Source organism: Syngnathus scovelli, chromosome 7 (genome assembly GCF_024217435.2).
Source record: "Syngnathus scovelli strain Florida chromosome 7, RoL_Ssco_1.2, whole genome shotgun sequence".
In the NCBI taxonomy this organism is placed as follows: domain Eukaryota; kingdom Metazoa; phylum Chordata; class Actinopteri; order Syngnathiformes; family Syngnathidae; genus Syngnathus; species Syngnathus scovelli.
In genome coordinates, this window is record NC_090853.1 from 4,424,528 (window position 1) to 4,450,212 (window position 25,685).

At 43.9% G+C, this 25,685-nt stretch overlaps 1 protein-coding gene across 4 annotated transcripts in view; it reads right to left on the reverse strand.

The window, feature by feature from the left end:
* The window catches only part of tenm4 (teneurin transmembrane protein 4), a 142,044-nt gene that overhangs the window by 95,578 nt on the left and 20,781 nt on the right, over window positions 1–25,685 (reverse strand). For 3 of the 4 annotated variants that reach the window (XM_068651401.1, XM_068651402.1, XM_049726852.2), the window contains exon 1: window positions 879–1,320. The gene's annotated coding sequence lies outside the window, so the exon portion shown is untranslated. Of the gene's footprint in view, window positions 1–878; window positions 1,321–9,370; window positions 9,559–25,685 lie in introns of those variants that run through there. The other variant, XM_049726851.2, reaches the window with a different exon arrangement.

Here is a 25,685-nt window from a genome sequence, read left to right on the forward strand (position 1 = left end):
GGACACAAGTCGTTTATAGCCAGCCAATCAGAGCAGGAGACAGTCCGAGCTACTAGTTCTGCAGCCCCCCACCGACACCAACACCTGACAATGGCTCCCGGGGGTCCGACTCACTCGCTCACTCCTCACTCACTCATTTTACTCCCACTCTGCTCTCACACATTGTTTGGGAACTCCTCAAAATGACACCGCACTACAACACAACACAGCACATCAAAGCTTGTCTGTTGCTTGATCATTACAACGTGGAACATTGTTAGAACTGCTTTTAAAAAATTCTTTAAAATAATATGCTTGGAATTCTGGGGAAAATTAAATTATAGCTATAAATAATTTGCTGTTTCATAAACATGATTAAATTTGTAATTTTTGAAATGATTTTCAATTAAATACAAATTTAACAGAAACTATTATTATTAAAAAATATTTATAAAATAAATGTTAGGTGCCTTCCATTGATTTAATTTTTTTGTATAAATCGTTTTAAAGAAAAATGTTGAATTAATTCCCATTAAATATAAACGTTCAAATATTTTCAAATAAACCAACCATTTCCTTTATCCATTTGAAACAGCACCACAGATGTTCACTCCAAGTCCCATTAAAAATGAACACATCATCATCATCATCGTAGCAAGCGTAACGACATGTTCGGGACATCCTATACGCAGCCCCTGCCTCCTATTTATTGACAAGCCCACATCTCGTCACGTATGAACGAGAAGAAGCACGCAGGTAGACCAGAGAGCGAGCGAGGGAGGGAGCTGTGCACGGCCGGGACCGAAGGTGCGGTTCAGAAGGGGAGGGGGCGAGGAGAAGAGAGGAGAGCCACATCTGCGCGCACGATGTATATTTCAATGGACATTTCTGCAGCTTACCATGGTGAAGACAATGCAGCAGGTCCCGTCCGGGTCCACACTTGACTTGACGAGCTCTCCACTCGCAGACGCACGTTATTTCCACGGTGCACGATGCTGTGTGAATACGAGGAGGGGGGAAAAAAAAGAGGGAGCAAAATTGTCCTGTTCTCCTTCCGTGCGCGGGGCTCCAAAAAAATCTCAAAAATTAAATAAAAGCGCTGCTGCTCACACACACGTCAACACGTCCACGTTGTTGGAATGCGCGTGAGGAGGGGCGGGGGGGGGAGCAGGAAAACGAGGTGTCACGGTGCCAAGGCGGCCAAGCGATGTGCATGCAGGGGAGTGACAAGCTGCTTCTGCTTCTGCGTGCTCCCGCTCACTGAGCACACGCGAGGAGGCGCAGAGCGTGCGTGGACGCCCCCTTCGGTGCGAGGAGGCTGGAGTCCCTGCAAGTGGCTGCTCTCTCTCTTGCTCGCTCGCTCACTCTCCCTCTCTCTCTCTCTCCCTCCCTCTCTCACTCATCAACTTGCTGCATTCATATTTACATTACAACACACGTGTAGTGGCCAATAAATATTTTTGGGGGACACGCTGTTTCTGCTTACAAAATTAACAGCAACATATAAAGGCATAACTCAACAATTAAATGCAAAAGAATTGAAGAAAACAGGAAGTAAGGCAGATTGCAAAAACATAAATAAATATGATTTTGGAAAAATTGATTACTGAAAAGCACGTATTAAGTGTTAAGATCATTTGTATTTCCTGATATTTATTGAGCAATCATTTTTTATATCAGTGAAACACCAACAGTATGTTGGGCAGCACCCAACTCACAAATATTTCTCCACGTTAATCCTTGGATGGGTGTTCACTCCCACAACGGCGCAAACGTCCCTTTCTAATTGTGCACATAACCAAAGAAGAAGAAAAAAAAATTGGACTGCATTTTGTGCATACAAAATTGTTTTGGCAATAATTTCCCTATTGTCGTTAAAATAGCCTGCAGACGTACCTAATGTTGTGTCCCCCCGTCGGTGGACTATTTGACTTTGAGCCCGAAAGCCGATTTGGAGCAATCAATTGCCACCTTTGACATGTGCGGTTTGGAAGGTGATGCAAAAGGGCCATCTGTCCCGTTCACGTCTTTTGTCCCGCTTCTAAATCCGCTCGCCACTCACACTCGACGCCCGTTCCCAGCCCGAGCAACCGGTCAAGAGTTCCTGGCCCTGGAAGCGTGTTTGGTCGGCCCAGGGCTGGCTCGCGAGGGGTGGTGGGGGGTGTCGGTCTTCTAATTCGCCGCATTGTGCGCCAAGAAGCTAATCTGGCTGTGCGAGTGGAAAGTTAAAGATGCTTTCACATGGAAAACTGGAGACGGGGGGCCCACAGGGGGGATTTGGCCCTGCGTCCGTGTGGGAATGTTGGGTTTTTGCGTGCCGCCCTGGCAACGTTCGGCGATGGGGGGTGGGGGTGGAGTCGGCAGTTTCACAGTGACCACTGTGAAGGTGTGGCCATGTTATTTTTTTTTTTTAACATAATAAACATCGATAGACGACATGTGAGTGACATATTTGCAATCAAATTTTACAAACAAATTTTGCCTTGAATCTATCAAGTTGGTCTTAATTTTATTTGCAGGTGTTGCCGATACGCTTAAGCCTCGTGCTCCGAGTGTTCTTGTGTTTTGATAGTTTCCTTTAATAATTTACCAGGTTTGCTGCGGCGGCGGGCGCGTGTTCTTTTGTTCTTGTCATAGGGAAGAAGAAAAAAAAAACGTGTTTGCTTTTGAGACAAGGCTCAGAGCTGCGACTCCAATTATTCGCCCCATAAAATCCCTAATTGGGCTTCGCTTGGCTTTGCTCTACGACGCCTCCCCGCCTCTTTTTTTGATGGTTTTGCCCTTCCTTTTTCTGCGGCTGCTGCTGCTGCTTCTTACTTTGAAATCTGACTTAATCATTAAAACACGAGCACGGCTTCTGCTTTGTGAAGCGAACGGCGCCTGATTTTTTTTTTTATCTTCGTCTTGTGAGGATTTTTTTTTAATATCAGCGGCTTTGCATCCTGTTGATTCAGGTTGTGTGGTATTCTGGTCGAAAGGTGAGATTTTTGATGCACTGTGTTTTTCTATTTTTACAGATCTACAGAGGAGCTTGGTGTGCGCCGTTGTGGGTGAGAGCACAGCCGACATGATTTAACACAAATGATAGTGACGCCTTTATTTCCCTTCAAATGCAGTGTTCAAGAGTTAAAGCATACATTTGAAAAGTTTGAATCCTGTGATGCAAAGCTTCAGTTTAGCAATCATCCAAGTCTGTACACTGGGTATATGGACGCAGATTTTCGGGAAGCTTTTATTTCTGCTTTAGGTTTGACCCTCGAGAGATTGGCAGTCAAAAAACATAGCCTCTTGCTAACGAGAAAACTTTCTGCTTGAGTGAGCCTCTGATTCCCACTGAATGCTAAACAGAACACGCAAGAGCACAGCGACCTGTCATTTGAGTCGCCCTGGTGATTGTCGTTCAGCTGGAGAAAAGCTTTTTTTTAAAAACGCATTTTCAGCTGTGATGTGCCCGAAATACCTCTTGCACTTTTTTATTTTCTCATTAATATACCCATTCGCCATCTCTGACGTTCTCGCGAGGCTGTAAAAGGATCAGGCCTCCATGAGGGCTGATGAAAGATTAAAAGGATTGTTGAGATTGAAGGCACATTTAGTACCCCGCTGAGGTCCAATTTGGCGTCCCTGCGCAGCCGGCGAGGCTCTAACGACAAAAAAGAAAAAAACAGTGGCGGAACGACGGCGCTCGGTTGTGATGCGACATGGACGGAGGCAAAGTCGTGGAGACATGGCAACCGGTGCAAGCCTGCAATCATTTGCAGTGTGGCCAATCTCTTTCTGCACTAATGGCTCTGCGGGGGCATACAACCTGCAAACAATAATTGCGCCATGGACACACGCTAATGGAGGAGTTTACATTGTGCCTTGTGTTTTTAGTACAAATCCCTCAAGTGTCATGTTTTCACCAGAATGCGACACGTACGGTACTTCGAGGTGGTGAAGTAAACAGGAAAAATCCTTCTACTCAAACCGCCCTTATTTCAATGTGTCAGATGAAAATATGTAACTTGAGGTAATTTGCACGACCTGTGAACCACAGATAAGGGTCTGCAAAAATCATATTTCATCACATAATATAAAAATAAAAAAATTTAAAAAAATTAAATTTAAAAAATTTTATAAAATAAAATAATTGTAAATATATTTATGAGGGGGTCTGGAAAAAAATATATATCTGCTCTCCCTGGATCGCAATCATTTTAGAGCTCCTACTCCAGAGACCCAGCTATTAGCATACAAACAACTGAGAAGTCTATTTCCATCCCATAATGTGCCATGCTTACTTTGATCACAGTTTGTGACGAGAAGACGGCACTTGCCCTTGAACAGTGTCGCCCTTTGAGCCGACACTGAACTGCAAGATGACGAGCAGCGACCAGCGGCGCTAACAACTGCGTGTCCGTCAAGAGGCAGTTGCAGTTTCGACGAAAGCGACAGGTCGGACCCAGTCGAGTATTTGCCGTCTCGCCGCCACTGCGGGCTTTTATTGCGTACCTGGACGTGTGAGCGCAAAATAACAGCATGTCACTGGAGAAGCTCAAGGAGCGAGTCGCTGTTAAGTGCTAATGCGCTGCATGTACTGGTGACTCACTCACTTCCGCAACATCGACTGAGAGTCGTAGATAAAGGAAAAAAGGGGAATAAATAGGCAAAACTAAAGCAAACTTAAATTTAAAGTGCTACACATTTTGCATATATTCTTTATCCTCTGTTAAAACATCTGCTATTACTGGAGCTTACTTAACTGTTAAAACTCTTCTTTGCGTCTGTATGATTGTAATATACTGCCACCCGGTGGCCAAGGTGTGCAAACCAAAAATAGCACACGAGATGTAATGAATTAATGGCATTCTCATTCAATTCAAGAGTTTAAAATATTCCTCCGTTTCAAACCAGCATTCCATGACGTTTTATTTGGGCATATTTCTCTTAAAGTTTTTTGTTTTCTAGTTCAACATAAACTTCAATCAGTCAATGGGGAAAGAACATTTGAGTGTTTTGAATTAACCAAAATGGTCACAGAAGAATTTCTAAAAGAAGCTTGAAATGGTAACCAGTTTTGGGCCAAACCATGATGATTTTGATGCTAAAAGTAGAGCCTTAGCTTGCAATGAAGGCACAAGTTGACTAACGGAGCGCTCCCACCGCACACGCTTCCTCCCATAAAAAGCGTCTGAGTTATGACGGGCCGCCGCCTTGTAAAAATGGAAGGCGGCGCATAACCGAGTCGTGTGGCGTGTCACGACCCGCCTATCATTACATTTTATAGCCGCTGATTCCAGGAGCAACCCGGCTTTTGGCTAGCCCGATACATGCTAGCCTGAAGAAGCAGGCTAGCATTAGCGGTAGTTTTGGAGGGAATGGGGGAAATCTCCTTTACACTGCGCTCCTCAAAAGCTGAGTACTCTCACGTTGCGTACGCCAAGGTTCACCAATATTGTGACACATGGGGTTACCACGGCAACAGAGGCTATTCTCATTATCGCAACTAAGCTCAGGATCAACCCAATTTCGACAAAGCCGTTCCGTTAAGCGACCAAATGACTGAGTGTCGCCGCTCGTCTTTTGAATGTGGATCTTTTATAAAGCGTCCAAACAACGGTGCCGAATGCTAATGCTCATGCAAATCATCACCCGAGGCGGCGATTCAACACAAATAAGAGCCTTACAAGGACTTTCAAGTCAAAGGGACTTTAATATTCATGCTAAGATCCGGGCGACTGCTAAATTAATTAGCCGCAATGTGTAACAGCAAACGCTAACTCAAAGGATGCCCATTATCACCACCAGTTTGTCTTGCTGGGTCACTTTGAAAATTTACAGATTGGCAGCACAGATCATTTGCGTTCAAGGGAATTAAATTTGGAAAATTCCATTTTTATTGCTTGTAAACAAATACAGCACAGCAATTGTGTTTTTCTTTTTGGAACCTGTTTGCAAAATGTCATTAATATTCAATATGAGATAGAAAAGCTTGTCCAAAACAGACTAAGCTTGACAAAAAGTGAGTCATATAAAAAATAATAATAATAAAAATTCTCTTTCAGTCAAAATGTTCGACTTAATGAATAAAAGGATGTTAAAGGTTGAGCAGTTGGGCTGACAGATGAAAGAAAATTGAAGGTAATGTTGGCGCTCAATAAAGTGGGAATCAAACATGAGCACATAAACGGCGCTTTTATCAGGCCAGCGGCACGCTATCCTTCAGCGCAAATAAAACAAGGCGAATCTATAATTGAGGTTACGGGAAGAAGCGTTCAGGATGTTTTTCTTTTAGCTTTCCTTGTTGAGACAATGAAGTACACTATAATCTATCAATCCGATTGGACAGAAAGAACATTTCGAGAGACCCCGACAACGAGTGCGTGCGAGGCTGTAGTAATCCCAGCGGCCAATCAGCAATGATGCCCATAAAGACTCCAGTTTAACCTTACAGTATCCAGGGAGCCTTGACCTTTGTGTGAAGATGAAGCTTCCTTCAGAACTCCAGCGTGGCGAGTCGACGATGGAGTTTGCGATCAATAGTGTGGCCGCTCGCAATGTCGGGTAAAAATAGAAAGCTGCCACGGTTTTCCTTACATTCTGTGTGAGCCATTTGGTTTGCTAAAAGCAGGACGAAATACGGAAACATTTTCCAAGACGAAAACTCGGACAGGATGTTTCTTAGTTGGTGCAAAATTCATTGTTTGCTTTTTGTTTTCCTGAGAAATACGATACAGCACCACAAGTAATTCCTCGGGTGTGGTGCATTCTAATTAGAGGCGCTAAAAATCAGGGGTGTTGTAAGAACCGACAAATAAAAAAAAAAAAAAGCTCCCACTACCCCAAATTACAACATTTAAACATCCAATGATTAACTTTTTTTAATCTTTTTCTTTGTCATTTCTGACTGCTAATCCCATCTGTGTTTTTCCAAAGGAAGTGACAAACTCATTATTTCAAAGGAAACTTTTTAATTAACCTCCTTAATTAACCTTGAGCGCTTTGTGTTGACGGCTCCGTTCCAAAGATCAGAGGTTTTTTTTCCGCTTCCCTAAAATGATATCCCCCAAATCAGTACAGATGCTCACTTTATTGACTTGCTCTTCCACCCATCCGCTTATTGTGAGATGACCCGGAGTAGTCACGTGACCCCGGACGCCACATGTACACTGGCGAGTTGATGAGTCGTTGATGGAGCGGTCGCCGAGGTTGCGATGCGAACGGAAGCTACGCTCGGCTGGCTTTCGCGTGTCCATCGGGCCCGACGCCCGCCTTAAAGGCAAAACCTGGGCCGCCGACTTTTATTATTTGGAAAGGTGGGGGGACTCTGATCAGGTCAGAGTCTATTTTCCACTTCTTAGCGCCTACTGTCCTCGCTTGCAAATTATTCGCCTCCACGGAGAGAGAAAGGCCGAGGCGCTCAGAGGTGAGGCCAATTTGTCCGCCAGTGAGGCTGCGCCAAAAAGTCGCAGCCGTTGACCCGAGAAGTCGAAATCGAAAATTTCAAAAACCAATACGCCGGGAAAGCGACCAATCGGATCAAGCGTCCTTTTTTTTAAGTCGGCTTTGGACGCGGCGTCTTCCAGGGCCATCTGTTTTTTGCATCTTGGACCGATTTGAACTTGATCAAAAGACAGCGGCTGGCCCGGGAGCCAGCTAATGTGCTCATTAGCATTGGCCAGGGCGCCCGCGAGCATTCGCCGGGCATTAATGAAGTAAAGCGCGGCGCCAAACAATGGGAGCCCGGTCTTGCTTCGGAATGCTTAGCCAGCCGCACACGAGGGCTCCCTAATGACCCGACAATGTCGACTTGGCCGCAGTTCAATAGGCTCTTGTTGGGCAAAAAAAAAAAATCTACTTGCTTCAACATCTTCTATGTAGACACGCTAGTTGTTTTTTAATTCACTGGAGCTCCCACTAATGACTACAGTCTTTCCTAAAAACACTGGCCATTGCCATAAAAGCCACACCCTAAATAATTAAGACTCAGACAACCTTATTGATCTTGGGGCAGCTTACGGGACCAAATGCACATTCGGCCTAAACAAAAACTCAATAGGACAAGGTCGTAGGAGACGCGCTAACGAGGGGAACGGGCCGCGGCACAGGTGGAAAGAAAGGAAGAAATGATGCAAGACAATCATTGCAAGGTGTGTCGTTCAATAAATGCCTCACCTCAACTTTTAACGTCGTCGGGAAATTGTATCAGAAAAACATGCCCTAAATAATTCTAACGAAACATCACTAAAATAAACCCCGCCCCAAATGGCTGGTAGGTATTTTGTACAATCGAGAATATGTTGAAAATGTTTTCTAATCTGAATATAAGTCTGAATATAAACAATCACTTTCAAAATAAATAAAATAAGAATGAAATAATAAATACAACAAAATAAATAAATAATATATAAATAACAACAACACCTCGCCTCTAATAAACTGCTCCTTTTATGCATCAGGAGGATGGCCTCAATTCGAAGAGAAACCTCACTCCAAAGAATCTCAGCGCCTCCTTAGATACCTTCAAAAACACTCCGTTCTAAAAGAAACTCATTCCTCACCTCAAATAAATGCTTTTTTTTTTTTTTGCCTTAGGGACAATAGCCACCACTCTGAAAGACAACGTTCTAACTAACCGGGTGTGTCAGACCCTTAAATGCCACTTCGCGTCAACTTGACGTCTCCTTTGTTTTCCCTTGAGACAACGGCCTTTACCGTAACAGAAACAAGGCCACAAATAACCACCGTAATATAAACCGTCCCCCAAATAGTGCCGTCTGTCCGTCCGTCTGTCCGCCCACCGCAATAAATGCCTCGCCTCAAAGAGACACCCGGATTTGTTTTTGGCCGGCGAGATAAACGAGGCGGAGGACACGGCGTCTCGGCGGAGTGCCGCTTGACGGAGCCGCAGCTCGACAGTAGATCACCGAGTCGGACGCTTAGTGGAAATTCCCAATGTCGGAGATGCTTGGGAATATCAATAGACGTGTGATTGAGAGCAACCTGATGGGGGACGCTGGGAGCGGCAAGCAGCCAGATACTAATCAGTCTGCTGTCGCTACACTGCAGACACACAACATTACGTCCAAGACAGAATTCTTCCCTCAGGATCTTACGAGGAAATTCAGACTCTTAAGAAAAACGAGCTAATAGCACAGTGTTAGCATTTTGGCTAACGCGATGTGCTAACCGCTACATGTTACATCAACAGCATCAAATGACACAATGCAAATAAATCACATTGAATAATATTTCCAAACTGGCTACATAAAAAACACAATGTGTACCACCAGAAAGAAGAAATTGCAATTCCAAATTTAGCATACTAATGATGACTTCAAAATGTAGCACACCGGGGGAGGAGTGTGACCTTTTCGCTAATGCCGTGTTTATATTAGCTGTGACTTACCGGCTTTGATTGTGCTCTTCTCGCTTTTGCTTCATATCATTATTATGATCATGCTCTTTCGCTGGCGATGGCAGCAGTGTGGCAAGGCCTCTCACATTTTTTAACAGCATTTCACACACACGCAAAATGGCCGACAGTCTGTGAAAGCTCACGCTCCTGTGTGGTCGTCATCGAGGCCATCTCGGGTACTGAGGAGAATAAACACAAAACAGAGGGGGAAAAAAAAGTGTTATTCACATTGTACCTCACACCAACTTGCACACAGGGAGGTGTAGAGTTGTTCCACGAAAATGGAGGAGGGGTGGGGGGCGCTTCCCCTTGTGTTTTGGAAACATGCTAAAAGCAATTCAATATGTCTCGAGATCAGCTTGCACGGCGCTATTAGTGAGTAAGTGTGATCATTTGGGGAAACAATGAGACATTTGATATTCTCTTTTCAATATTATCGATAAAAATGAGTTTGACACCCCTATATAATATATAGGGCTCTTTTTGAGCGTACGACCTCGCTTAAGTAGTGTTTGTTTGAGGCTTTAGGCTCTCATGCTTTGGTCCCAACAAAAGAGGCCGCGTGCATGCCTCGCTACGGCGCAGCCCTTCTCAAGGTGTCCTTCAACAAACCACGTTCATCATCGACCTGTGTGCGTTATGCGTGTGTGTGTACAAATGTGTGTTTAGCACGTTTGTGTCACTTCCATCGGCACGTTGACAAAAGCTCTCCATTGTTTTCACCAGAAGGTCATGAAGGTGTGAATTGCGTCTCGCGACAACTGAGCAAAGTGTAAGCAATTTAAACGTATTTGTATGATATGGTAATTATAAATATAATAATTGCAAGTGAAGAATCGTGACTCAAGAATGCTGGCAACCGAGGTGGGTTAATACAAATGATGTCACAAGAGGTTAGCTTGCGAGCTAGCTTGCGAGCTAGCTGTCGGCTAGCGCCTCTGGCCACAGCTTGGAAAACCTTGTGAAGATCAGATGGGATGGATTCCAGTCACCTGAGGCATTTAGGCTGATAGATTTTTTTGGTTGAAATAATGAGTAATGTTTGCTTTGATTGACGCTTTGATTGACGCTTGAACGGTCGGGCATTGTCTCGGGTCATTCGGCAGAAACGCCCGCAGCGTTCGGGCACGGTTGAACTTTTCCCAATTCTCAAGCCTCCTTTTGGGTACTTTGTGATTTCTTTTTGCATCATTCAAATTTGGCAGGCTTGTCAGCACTCTTCTGGGAGTGTCCAATTTAGAAGATATTTGACATGGATTTTGACAGTCTTTGCAGTGATTGGCCGGACTCCATTTTTCGTCTGTGAGGCTTAAGAAACAGAATGTTCTCAGTGGAAAAACGACATTTTTCACCAATCAAAACCCAGATCCTCTGAAAATGAAAGGGACAAGATGATGTTTCCCATTTGATAAAATATGTCACTCGTGAGTTTTTGCCATCAGACCGCCCGGGCTATTTAGGTCTCCGACGGACAATACGACAAGCCTTTAAAAGGACTTTAATAAGACTCGCGGATGTGATGGGATTCCCGCGGGGGTGAGAGCGGGGGTCTTGTCTTGACAGAACAAGGAGGGGGGGGGGGGTGGGGGGGGGGAGGGGACTGGCTGCAGTTCTGCTTCTTGTCCCGAGTCTGAGGAGGCTCAGTAAGGCTGTAGCAGCTGAGAAAACATTTCACCGGGAGACAGACGACGCAAAGTAAAACCAATCTTTTTCTACCCCCGGCCAACAGCTGGAACAATAAACGCTGTGATTTAGGACGGGTTAAATCTACCTCCGTCGAACACAAATAATCTGGAGGCTATAAAAGTAAAACAGCGGCGTAAAACCCCGGATTAGCCGGCCCGCCGTTTGGTTTTTAGCAGACGTCTTTTGACGATATATTAACCGACATTTTTATTCATTTGCCCGCTCCTGTTACACGCCGATTCTTCAGTCGCAGCTGCCGCGGCATTTTCACGCGGCTCCTTGATCGCACGCCGTCTGTACTCCGAGGTCATTACGTCTGTGCGTCAGCTGTGGGAAGTAATAAAGTCCAAATATATTGTTCCTGAGGTGAAGCACATTTTCCAGGTATCTACAGTGCATCAATAACTAAATCCCAATTTTTGGATTTCATCTCCCCCTCACCTCACATCCGAAGAGCTTTCCGTTTCCTCACCTTGGACTAAATTATTTACGCTTTGTTTGGCTAATGAGGCTAATGCACATTTGAATGCACAGCAGCTAAAACCTGCTGACAAAAACAAATACAAATTTCATCGGAGGGACGTTTTACTCGTGCGTAACTTAAATGAAACCTTACACTGACTTTTTTTTTTTTGCAAAGGCCATCATATTATCCTGAGGTAATTGCGATATTAACCTTATTTATTCCGGCTGCACAAACGCTATCCCGCTAGGCTATTTCCGTATATGCAGCGAGCACCCGAAATGTTTTTTTTTTTTTGGCAGCCACAAGTAGAAAAAGCACATTAGTCAGCTGTAAAATTGACATGGAATTCACACCGAACTCTCATCAAGTCCCTCGGTGGAGGAAAATGACTTCCACATCACGTTAATTTTCATCGGAATGTGCCAAAAGTGCCACAGGCTGTTTAAATCACAACGTATGGGCTCGTGGGCGGGACGTTATGGAAGTCAATGCTGCTCTGGAGCTGAAAAGACCTTAGATGCGGTCTGGGAGAAACGGCCAGGCTTTTAATTAGTTTCCACGCCAAATACAGCATTGAGAACACAGACCCCGCTAAGGTCACGGAGAGTTTGCGCAATATTAAAATCCAGACATGCAGAGCGAGCAAATGCTACGGAGGAGTAAATGTAAGTTTTTCAACTCAATTTTGGACGCGCTGTTAAAAATCGGGACCCCTGCTGGGAAGCCAAAGGCCGTGCTGTCGTGTCGTGGCTCCTTCCAGCGGGTTTACTGGACCGCTTTGCGCCAGATTTCCCTCAGCCTGGGACCAGTGACAGCTTAATCTCCCGAGAAACATAAATCCATCTCAAGATTTCCTCCTCCCAGCGGTTTAGGATAATCACCAGCAGCGTCTGCGCTCGGTTGCAGACAAATCAGTGATTATCAGCGCTGGCGTTGAAGTGGAGAAAAGACACAGAGAACGTTGGGCAGCCGGCGTTGCGAGCAGAACGGAGCCAAGGGAAATCTCCATTGTGCGCACAAACTGCACCGAGTCATCCGTCAGATGTTGGTCAACTTGTAATGAAATAGTCCACTCGTGTTAATAAGAATTACTTGTCATTTCCTGAGGCGTTCCGCACTACATTTCCTGCCATAAAGCCTTCTCGGAGGTTTCATTGATTTCACGTCCGCAGCCGGCCGGCCGGCGTGTTATTAGACTCCCGGCAATTCAATTCTGGTTATTAAAGGCCAATCGCTGCGGCTGTAAACAGATTATGACTGTTTGCCATGTTTGGACAAGGCAGAAAATACTTGGGGGAGAAGAAATTGGGAATATTTAGAGAAAGGCGACATTTTGGGGAAAGACTCTGTGGACTAGCCATAGCTGTTTACTGAAAGTTGTTCTTCTCGTCGATCAAGGAGCTATCTTAGTAGTATTTAGTATTTTAGCATGGGTAAACTCAAAATCATTGCGCACACAAAAAGCTGCTTGGTAACTAATGGACAAAAAGGGCCAATAGGAACAAAACTACAAAGTAGAAGCACAACAAAATAAAACTGTTGAAATCAGAGATTAAGACACACGACATCTGCAGCTAGCTAGCTAGCAGCTAATGCAAAATGTTGGCATCAGTCTCTTGACTCAGATTTAAAATTAACCCAAAAACTGCCTAAGTTCATTTATATTTTGATATTTCTTAGCAAATTGTGTTGGTTAAATATTTTTTGCTGTAATTTCTTTTGTATTACAATAACGTAACATTAAGCATGTGGCGCATTCTGACATTTCCTGTTAGAGGCCTTAAATTCCCCGAAAACGCCACGAGGGGCTCACAGTTGTATGTTTGCAATCCCTGCCTGCCGCTCTTCAACTTCATCTGCAAAGTAATTGGATATTTTTAACGTACGCGTATTAGCGTCCGCTCTGACGGCTGTCGGCACTCGGGCTCGCCCGTCCCGCCGAAGGAAAGTTGAGAACTGTCAAGCTCTGCGTGGCCCGTCGCCACAAACGGAGGCGAGGTCTGTGCTCGCAACGCTCCGTTTACACGCCACGGTGAAATAGCGCCTGGAAGTCCTCGCCAGTCCAGCGCCGTTTGGTAACATGAGGAACGAGGATATTTCTGCACTGACAGAATGTCGAGCGCCAGGAATGTAATGAGCTTCACCGCCATATAAAATACGCTCAAGATACTTAAGGAAAACAATCCTTTAACTGTCCTGTTACATTTTAAAGATTGGAAATTTGGCTTTACAAACATTTAATATAATAATCCTAATATCAAATAACATTCTTATTATTATTAAACATTTATTAGATTATTTTTTATAATTTTGAATATAATTTTTTGCACATTTTAACGTATTAGTGATCCTGTGTTTGTTTTTTTTTTAATTTATAAAACCTTAATCAAGCTTCAGACCTTAAATAATACATAAGAATGAACTCCGATGGTATAGCGTTTTTTTTTTTTTTTTTTTTTTGTCTTTCTAAATCAGATTCCAAAAAAGGAAGATGTCAACTGAAATCAATTCATCTTTGATTAGCGGCGACAACAGAGGAGGGCAGATTGGCGCGACGGCCTTAATTGGAGTCCCGGCACCCCGGGAGATGCTGCGACCTTGCTCTTATCTCTGCCACCTCATGCATGATTGATAAATAAAGAAGAAACGCAAGATGCCTTCCAAAGCCGAGCTATCTAAGCTCATTACGGGCCGGGCCCGGCCGTTTAATTTGCCGGCCGCAGATATGAGGGGACGGCTCAATAAACATTTCATCTCATGAAATCCCATATTTGCTCGCTGTGCCGCCGCCGAGTTAAAAATAAAACAAAAAGACAGCAGTTCCACCTTGAGAATCGCTTTTATTACACTCATGAATTATTGAAATTGAAAACGTCGTGTTTACCTCCCGATATCAGCGGGACCATCCCGAGCTTTACTTGCACATTCCGCAACATAAGTAGCACGGGCGCCTCTCCAAAGACTCCCGCTTTTACAGCCTTGTCACCGGCTCGACGCGGCTAAATAAAACAAGCGGCGAGCTTTTTCTTTAGATCTTTTCTTCAGGCAAAATAAACAAATTTAATGCGGCCCCGGCGATAACAGACGCGCGATGTTATCCCCAAACTCCTTTGGATTGTTTCCTTTATTTGTCAAGGACCGTGAACAGAAAAAAAAAAAAAAGTAAACTTGGCTTTACAGATTCTCTGTATCGGATTATTGCTTAGTAACAAATTTTGGTTTGCACTTCCCTGTGGCAGGTAAAAGACGAAAATGAAAAAAAGATTAGGATATGCAAAAGTAATGCACACTGGCGAGTTTTGATGCACGGCCCTGATGTCGTAATTGGTCGCAGAGACGTTTGCCAACAGTTTGATTGGTCGCAAAGAACTTTTTTATATATATATATATAAATTAACATATATTTAATATATCCATTTATATTAATTATTTATGTTACTGTGACATACTTTAGTCTGCTACACACTTGTTAGAGCACTTAATAATTCAGATCTGAATAGCTTTAGAGAAAAAGACAGTCACGTCAATTACGAGATGAAAAGGTTTAGGCATCTCACATTCGTCTGGGATAAACAGAGATGTGTCACGCTCAGTATTCGAAAGTGTGTGTCGTGATCATGATAAATGATGCGGTTGATACAGTGAATGAGGATTGACATTCAAAATAATGAGTACCAGCGTGCGTTAGTCACACAGTATACGCAAATACGAATTGCACGATTCGCTCACAAGTCGTGCCTTGAAAAATAAACTGTAGTTAAAAGGAGTCGATGCTGGCAGGCTTGGTTTCTTGAGCTCGCTTTCGAACCGTTAATCAATAAAGCCCCCCGGGCCAATGAGACTGTCTGGAAATGTTTATTCCAATGTGCTCATATTACCTGGAAAGCCAGCTGATAAGTTCAAGATGAATTGCGCCCGCAAACGGGCTATTAGCAGTCGGCCCGCGTGCGCCCGGCCGGCTGGCCGAGGGCCTGTGCCGGGCAGCGTGTAAGGCGACACCGCGCGAGGTGGCTTTGCTGTTCCCGGGAGCGATGATTGCGCGTGTAATTGCTTCCATGAACCGGCTCGCCATGTGTGCCGCATTATCTCAGCCAAAGAGAAATCAAAATACACGCAGGTGAGCATGTCGGTTGTTGTTTGAAATGACTCGCTATTATGTCATGGGATCCTGCCGGAGCCGAACCTTTGAGGCGCCCCTGTGTGATGTTTTTAAATGGGGGGGGGGGGGGGGGGGGAGTTTGTTCAACCTTTATATAATTGCAGGCCCCTGCAAACAAGATGGGACCACATGGAATTTGGGGGTCCACAGAGGGTTCTTGTTCTGACTAAGTCAAACGCCTGAGGATTGTTGTTCCACGTCAACGCGAGGAGCACGTAAGTTTGGAATGTCTGACACGAGCCGCTGATGTAAATGAGGTCTAAAAACACGTCAAGAATCCTTGCGCCGGATGTAGCAAAGCGGCCCCAGGACATAACGAGATCTCTCCAAACTTGCCGCCATTTTATTAAAAAAATAATAATAATAGTTGTGAGATTTTCGTTGCACCCTGCACAGATTCGAGACAGCTGGGTGGAGCAAAAATAATTAAAAAAAAAAATTAAAATAAAAAAATTATTTTGCTGCCATTTCCTCGGCCACCCCAGGGGCACCCCAAAGAAAAAAAAAACCTAGCTCCGCCAGTGGTTCCGCCTGAGCTGTTCAAACGAAACTTTGATTTTTATTTTAGCCAACATGTAAAAAAAGCGCTAACATTTCACACAACAGGAGGTCTCACTCCCGCAGCATGGCAGGATATATATGTAAAAAAAAAAATAAGTTTCATGGGGGGGGTCACATGGCCACACTCCCCCGACACCTGCCTGGATAACCTTTTGCAGCTGCAGCTCATGAATACATATCAGTTCAATTTAACACTTGGCTGCCTGTTTCAGTGAACTTTTGTATTATCTGCCCGCTGTGCACGCACGTGTCACGTCGTATATGTCAAACATAGAAAGGAAACTGCGCAAAATGGAAGGCACTGAGAAAGCATCGCAATAGTTTGGCTAACTACATCATGAGAATTCTGAAGAGCTGACACTGAAGCGAAATATGAAATTTTCTCAGGGGAAAAAAAATAGACATGTACGTTGCCTTCAAGACATTTACAAATACCGGCTGTCAAACGATAACAAGGAGATTCAAAATCTTGAGGATCCCTAAAAGATGGTTTGAGAGTGGAACACCTCCACATGCAGCATAATGCAGTCAGTGCACGCGTTACAAGGACAACGGGACCTTCCACGGCAAAGCCCCGCCCCTCCACATCCTGCTACCGTATTAGCGACTCAACATTCAATCAGCAGGTGCGTTCAGGCGGCATGACATTTACCGACAAAGAGGGGGCTGGGACCTTCGTGTCACAGGCTAATTATGGACAACGCGCTCTCCGACGGAATTAAGAGCACAGTATGAGCCAGAGCGGGCGCTTTGTGGATGACGCCACGGCCAAGGCGAGGAACGCACGTGAGCTTATCGTTTGATCATCAATGAGAAAATCATACTGACGGGAAACAATTATTTATTTGTCGAGCTGTGCAAAAAGTAGCGACACAATGAACAGTTGCAGTTATACAAATTAAGATCATAAAAGATGAACTTTTTTAAAATTGTTTTCATTTCGAGGTGAAGTTCAACAGCAGCCAAAAGCCTCGCTTGCCGCCTCCATGTGATCAACTTTCAAAGCGGCAGCTATCGACACCCCCTCGTATGATTTACGATATTTCCCCGCGCGGTAACTGCAAGCAGATTTGAACAACATCAATTCCTCCAGATGCTGATGAGACGGAATTTTAAAGCGTCCGCGGCGGTTCGATACTGATAAACTGCGTTGGCGCACACTCACTCGGGTAAAAAAAAAAATGTTATACGCAGATTTATCGCGCAAATCTTTGCAGCTATGCTATGGCACGTAGTAAATTTGGCAAATAAAACAGCATCTGGCGCATTTACGCTGCATTTTAATGCCCGGGCGCAAAACAAGGATGTGAGGGATAATGCGTTCATTAAGTCGCGTGCAAGTAGCAAAAAAAAAAAAGAAAAATGGGGGTAGGATGTTTTTCATAAACATTCATTTTGCTACACATAACAAGCACGGAAATTGAGCAGCCCAAGAAGGATTTAGATAGTCAGTCGTGTGTCAATGCTAATTTCCCCAAAGACAACAAAAAGTCACTCCAAGGTTTATTTTAACGATCGAGGCAACAGCTCTTTGAACACCAATGGTGCAGCAACACGTGTAGACAGACAATGTAATAATATTCACGGGCACATCCTCTCCCAAGAAGATCAACAGCGCTGACTCCTCTTACGTGAAAACCGCTTTTAGACTTACAAGATTGTTTGGTGTAAACACGGTCACCATTACGAGCAAATTACGTCCCGTCGGCGTGCAACGTCTAGCGGACTAACAAGGTTTATCAAAGGCTGGTTTGTCCTGCGTAAATTTGCCGCCGCGCTTGTTTTAGGATCATCCAAACAGATGCTTTTGTTAAAAAAAATAAAATAAAAAATAACGGTGATCCAATAAGTGTCTAGCGGAGCGCAGCGACCGGCAACAAACTTCCCCTTAACGCTTGTCGTTTGCAATTACGTGCTCAATGCGAGTAGGCGGCAGGTGATTGACCCCGACGTGTTGATTTTTTTGTTTTGTTTTGTTGTGTGTGTGTGTGAGAGAGTGTGGGAACACAGCCAAAAACAACAGCAATGATTCAGCTGCATTGCTGCACATACTAATTGTTGCCATCCAACACTTTGATATTGGCACTGATGGGGAATTAAAAAAAAAAAAAAAAAGCCCGGCGTTGGAAGTCAACTTTGATTTGCAGATTGTAGACATGACACGATGCTTTTGCTTTTCATAATAGCCTTCGGGATGATTGATGGCGGCTCATTTGGATCCGGTTCAGCGTTACCGAAAAAAGGAAATTAAGCACACACTTGATTTATTGACATAATTAACGGTAAGATGTGACGACGTACAAAGAGCAAGCCGGACAACTCTGCTATTATTAGATTCAAATGGTTGTTTATCAGTTGAATCCCTGAAAGTGGCCATTAATGTCATGTACAATTGGTTGAATCAAAGCCGGGATGTTTGGCGAGATGCGTTTCTGATGAATATTTAATCATTAATTATTGTTCCGTCTTTGCCTTTTCTGTCAAGCTGTTAAGCATTTTGTCGGACGCGATTGTTCACAGCGTCGGTTTTCATCAAATATTCATGATATACTGCCTTCGGATTTGAAGGAAATCACGGCATCGGGATAAGAATCGGCGGATTTTTCGAGCACGCGAGGTGGAAATTTTGCAGTCAATTTGCATATGATTGCTCGTAAATTTCCATGGCAAGTTCGTGTCAAATATGGAGGCTCATTTCATGGAAAGATTATATTCCAGGATAGATTTTGAGCAAAAAGCATTTTGTTTTGTCACAAACCTGACATGAATTGCAAAAAATATATTGAAGTTAGCGATTAAGAGCCAAACTTTATTCCATGAAATGTTGACTTAAATGGAAGAATTTGTAATTATTTTTTTTTCTTTCTTTAATGCGTGTGGTCGGGGTATCTCCGTGGCATGATGCTCCCGAATCTCCCGGTTATAGCTCAAGCGTCGCTGACTAGAACCTCCCACGCGGCCGCTTTGGCTTGTAAGGACGCGAGCGAGGAAGACGTACGCGTAATGGCATTCATTACAGGCCAGGCAGATGCAAATCGCAACGCGGAAGCCGAGCGGCGTCGACGCTGACCTTGAAGAAGATGAGATGAGGGCGTAATGGATCACACCGCGTGCACGCAATCATCTGTGAAATGCCAGCCAACATGCAAAGGGCGAAAATGCTTCGGCGCCGATGACAAAGCGACAAATCGTCGATGATCTGTGCCTGTGTGGCTTTTTGACGCAGCGGTAATGAAGCTAGCTTAGCAACAGTAATGAAGCTAGCTTCTCGTCACCATTCAAATCAAATCAATTTTTCAATCATGGGACGGTGACATGAATTTATACACCAGCAGCCGTATTTTAAAAAATCAATTCTGATTGGAGGCAAGCGTAAACTGGACTAATGTGATCTGCGGCTGTTTGATGCTCATCAAGTTTACTTTCTCGCTTTTTTTTCCTCCACAAGTCTCCATCAGGGTACGGACGACCTGCTGACCTGCCGTGTTTGAGGCTTAGCTTTTATACCTTAAAAACAATACATTCTATCGTCATATAAATGGTGAGGAAAGACAGCGTGAAATAGCATAAAGCCCTCCAGCCGTGACACGTCTCCCCCCCACCGCGGTTCCCTCCCTCTACGCAAACGCGACTACATTATTAATTATATTGTTGACGCGAGAAGCCAATTGAGGCGCTAATGAAAAGACACAAAAGGCGCTCTTTGAGAATTCCAGCGCAAATCTCATTACATGTGACGTGGGGGTACGCACAGAAGGTTAAACACGTGCTCGGATTAAAGCCGGTCAGTCAGACCGCACATGCTGATACAAACCGGCTGACACTTGGCGACATGGGATCGTCTCGATTTTTCTTTTTTTTTTTTTTTACCTTAACAATCCATCTGCTTAATCGGGTCACGGTTAGCGAGAAAACTTTTGTTAATTGGCGGTGTTTTTCAATTGCACAAGACCGACAATATCCTTTCTTGACAATTCTGTTCAAACTATGCTCTGACTGACACGGAAAAAACAAAGCAGGTTATAACTGTCAAAAAGAAACAAATGAACGTCGCCCGAACGGCTGATAAGAGTTACGATTCTAGAAAGTTCTCAAATATAATAATAAACATTAAACTAGTTAAATAAAACATAAAAATGTGTAAGATTAAAAAAAAGAAAATCAAAATTTACTGTATTAGTGGGAAAACTGTCAAATTGAAACAAAATACACATACAAATAAACTGAGGTGTACAATTAAAGTAAAATAAAAAACTTAAACTAAAAATAATAAAAAGTACAGGTTTAATTCAGACAAATAAACCATTGAAATAAAATGAGTAAAGGAGACAAAAATAGTCATAATAAATTGTTAAAATATATATAGATTTTTTTTTAAATTAAATATATGGACCTATATAATTACCTTACAATAAATATGTGAATAAGTTCAATACAAAATGCTCTCTGCAAAGCTAATGTGCCCGTAAATAAAGTTGTATTGTATTGTGTTTATCTAATCTGTATTTACACTAGGGGCAAATATGTGCATACCATGGAGGAAAAAAAAAAAAAAAAAAACTCCTGATGATTTTGGATAGGATTTGACTCAGCTGATCAAACACAAAGTGATTCACGCAAGCGTCCATGTTTGTTAACCGTGGTCGTCGGTGGTGACGATAGGCCGCTCCCCGCCCCGCCGCTCACGTCGCATGGCTAAGCATCGCAGACACTCGGTTTCGCATCTCGCTTTTAAAATAAAAATGCAAATATCATCATCGCCGCGATTGTCCGCATGCGAGCGTGAGATTAAAGAATTAAAGGATTGTTCTTGTCATATGACAGCGAGGATGTATTTTGGTGCCAGTGAAATAATTATAAACACAAAGTGGCGGCTTGCCGATGAAAGGTGATTTAATACCGAGATTTAATGGTTGTAATTAGTTGGAGGGGGGGGTGGCGGGGTACAAGCTCCTTTTATGGCAGCTCGGATGTGTGCGCCGATAAGGAACTTGTGCATAAAGGACTCCCTCAAGCATGTAAACAGCATTCAGTAAGCCACTTTTGCCAGTAGAAAGTACTTTTAATTAACTTGCTTTCCTTTTTTTTTTTTCATCTGCTCACGAAGGCCACAAGGAGAGTCAAAGTCTTTCTTGTTTACCCAGCAAAAAGCAAAACGCGGAGAATATTCAATGTAAATAAAGCTGCCAAACACTTAATCCCGCAGGAAGATGAAAAGTGACTAAGCCGTTGTGGGCGACTGTGAGACGGCGGCGCTCCAGTTGTGACTCGGCGCGATTATCAAGCCGGGACGACATCGGGACGCTTCTGGATGCTACGCGAGGACACCGCCCGCCGTGCGGCAAAATGGCTTGAAAAGACGTTTTTCGAAAATACAAGCAGGAATATAAATTAATGCTTTCTCGGGAAACAATATTTGTCAGCGTGTGCCTTCCGAAGCCGGATTTCGTCGCAAACGTGTATCCTCGGCGACTTGGTAATTTCCGCCATACGATTTGCATGGTAAGATGTCGCTTTGGGCGCAAAGAGTGTTTGATGAAAAGTGGTCTTAATAAGGACAAGGAAGGTGCCATTGCTGCTCAAACTGATGGATGAGCTGCCGGCTGCGATGTGAAAGTGGCCCGGCCGGCCTCCTCCTCCTGCTGCCGCTCTTGTTGGCGGGTTCAACAAAGTGCTATTTTCTCCAGGGGAGACGCGGCGTGATTGAAGTATTTTCGACAAGGCGGAAATGCGATGGCACGCACAACGCTGGTGACAGTGACACACGAGGGGACAGATTAGCGTGTACGGACGGCGGCGGCGGCGGCGCTTTGCCGTGTTTTATTGTGGGAGGTGACATAGTTCACCTCCGTGAGAGCTGCGGTACTCTGGACGCACCTCTTGTTGATTTGGCCGAGCCGAAATAATTGTCCTATGTCATGATGCGTTTACGAAGAACGTTTTAGCGTCCAATTAAACAGGTTCGCCGATTAATCGGTCAGGCCCTAATTAATAATTCCTATTTATTATGAATGATTATTTATAACAGTATATCTCAACACACTAACCCAGGGGTGTCGAACTCATTTTTGTCGCGGGCCACATCGTCAAGGGCCATTATGACGCCATACATGTATAGGCTACGCTTTTGAAATCAGAGATGAGTAAAAATTGCTTAAATATTTTAAAAAGGTGAAAGATTAAAAACAGCAATATCTCTATTTTTGAAAAGTGAAGACAATTTGCAATTTTAGCATTGACACGTTTGCACAATTTGTCTTGGCGGGCCACATAAAATGATATGGTGGGCCGTATCTGGCCCCCGGGCCTTGGGTTTGATATCCACACTAACCCAAACGAACCCTAGTGCTATTTTTTACTATTAATAAAATTTTATTTTACCACCTCAATTTAATAACCCTTGTGGTTCGTCGCGACTTCCTTGAAGCTGCTCGCCAACTGGCTGCGTCATCCTTCACTGTGAGAAAAACGTAAGCGATATCCCGTCTCAAAGAATCAAAAACGCGCTTCTGTCAGATGGATCTGATGCCGGCTGATGTACATATCAGTGTCGGCGTATAAATCCTGCTTGTCACCGTCAGCTGCCGTCGCCGCTTTTGTGTCGCGGGAAAATGAAACCATTACCTGTTAAGCTGACGCTACGGCCGCGGGGTCATTTTTCTTTCGAGCGACTTTTCCAATGAAAAGCAGACTTTTTGGACACTTGTGATTGAAAACACGTGGCGGCCCGTGAGTGACAGCTGGTGCGGATACCGGAGCTACACAACGAATAAATATCTTTTTTTTCACACAGAAACCAAGCAAAATTTGACAAATACAAAACTATTCTTAAAATTAAATAACTAAAATACGGATGATTATTTTTCTTAGAGCGTTACTTTTTACGATCATGGAATGAGGGTGAGGCAGGCTAAAATATGATGTATCATGTTCGCCTGTCGCTATTGGGTCCTTCGGCCTTACCAAAAGGGCCCCTGCCCCGCCCATCCTCATCATTTCTCAGCTTTTGACAAGCGGACGATATTTCGGGATCTGAAAGATATCTGCAGGTAATTGGTTCTGCACTTTGAGACCAGCGGGAGACGGCGCTGCTTCTTTTTTTTTTAAAGGTGTGATTGAATTTCAGTTGCTGTGGGAAATGGAGGGAGTGTAGCTTGGCTACTTTTGTATTTAATTTGAGTCTGTTCCATTTGCTTATTTTTTAGTGGACTATTTCATTTTTGAAAAGCGCATTTTTTTCTTTCCTTGTAGCTGTTTGTATGTTTCCCAAAGTGCCTGCCCCCATAATTCACCTGTGAGGATCTTTTGCCAATAGCTGCCATTGATTTTGACTCCGAGGCAACCGAAGCCTCCATCGAAAAACTTTGATACTTATTTTTAAAAAGCTTTTGGACAACTCTGAGACAGGCCACGACACAGGGGAGATGCATCACAACCCAGTGGTGATGTTTTGCTGTTTTCATTTTTATATTTTCAGACAGACGATGGGGAAAACAAGCTCAAAATGTTTTCTTTCGCTGTGATATTTTGAGAATCTTGGTTGCGTTCAACACCGATGGACGGAGGAAGCGGGCCCACCGCTGCATCTTGTGCCGCTAATCCCTTAACATGCGTGGCCTTGTAATGACATGCACTGACCCACTTAGTTCCACTCTCACTCCCCTCAGCCGCACTGACATTTACATTGCCGCCACCGCCGCGCGCACTTCGGTCTTGCTTTCACCTTGCTGGGTTGAAAAAGAGAGCGTATTTTCGTATGGCTTTTAGTTACGGAGTAGAATACGCTTCTGCGGCGTTAAAATTTAAAGTGGAGACCTTAAGTGTGAATATATTCCTTTTACGATAAAGAGGAACTTTGTTCAGCCAGACCTTAGCTTCGTCAAATTGAAAATTTTGCTTTGGCACCATCTTGTGGCGTGCGTAGGCAATTACAAACATGTTTGCCCGAGAATCTCTATTCATGGCAGGACTTCCTTACCTGAAATGCTTTTAACTCGTGACTGCTGTACACAAATAAAACAAAGCTGCGCGGTGTACATGGCACGTACATAGTGGAATGGATTTTGCGGCGCCGCGACTGCGAATGAAAGCTTCTTTTATCGGTAAATTCCGCAATTTCAAGCGGCTGTGATAACAGAGGGGCAAACACCGGCGGGGCCTTGAAGGAATTTTGTCTCCGCCAGCATCCTGCCAGTTTTGTTCCGCTGCCCATTTGTCAACAGGATGTCCAATCGCTCAGTGCCAGGCGGGCAAATCAGCACCTTGTCACTTTTGACATGACAATCGCCGCGCTCAGACAAGTCGGCGCGGCTGGCGTGTGCCTCGCGGCAACGGGGCTACATAAAAAAGGCACCCAGAATAAAGCCAGGCTCCAGCGCTCATGCGATCTGCCAAAGCGGACATATTAGAGTGTCGAGGTGCCTTTGAGATGGAGGACGTTTCTTTTATCACGGGAATCAGAAACCTGATTGAGCGGCGTGACCAAACCTTATTGGGTCTTATCGTGAAATGACAAAGACTTATGTGGCTTGGCATGTGTATGATATATGCAAGACGACTTGCATGTGACATTTACTTCAAGAGATCATGTGACACGTTCTGGGAGAAAGAACTTAAGTGGATCAATGGGAAAATGAGTCATCGTCATTAGACCATTATAAAGAATTTCATCACTATGTCATTTTGTGCTACAGTGATTCCTTGCTTTGACTTGCAAGCGCAACCTTGAGATACGAGCAGGGTTAAAAATGTTGATTTTGAACGCTGTGCTAATCTAACATTATTTTCTATGCTACTGTATATCAACCTAATTATTATTATTTGTCAATAATTCAAATGATTTTCCCTTTCAGGGTTTATGTAGCTCATGGAAGTGCAAGTGAATTGGACATGGAGAAAGTCTCACAGTGATAGTAGAAGCCTGGAGGCAAACATTGATACCAGACCTATTTAGTGGTGACTTCACAGAAAGATAATTAGTCCCCCCCCAACACACACACACACACACACACATACACTTCTAAGTAATTGGCCTCACTAGTGTCTGAGTGAGCAAAACTGCGCTCACACAGGGGAGGGTGTCATTTCGGCGGCCCGTCGTGGATGAGTGTTCTCGTATTTTTATGACAACCTCCCACATCTGCTTTCACATGTTGTGCGCTTAGCAGAAATATTCACATATGTTGCTCACGCAATAAATCACAGAGGCCATAAAAGAAGCGCCGCAGATTCCATGGTCCAGTGATTTAGTATCAAATTTCTCGTTCGTTATGAATGTGGGAAAAAGTAGCAATATTTCAAAGAGCTCGAGTCTCTTATTAATTTTGTGAATAGGTGGATTACAGTATGTTGTTCTCTACTATACTGTTGTATGTCAAACAATGTATACAAAACAATGCTCCGATATTTTATTACACAATTTTACGCTATGCTAC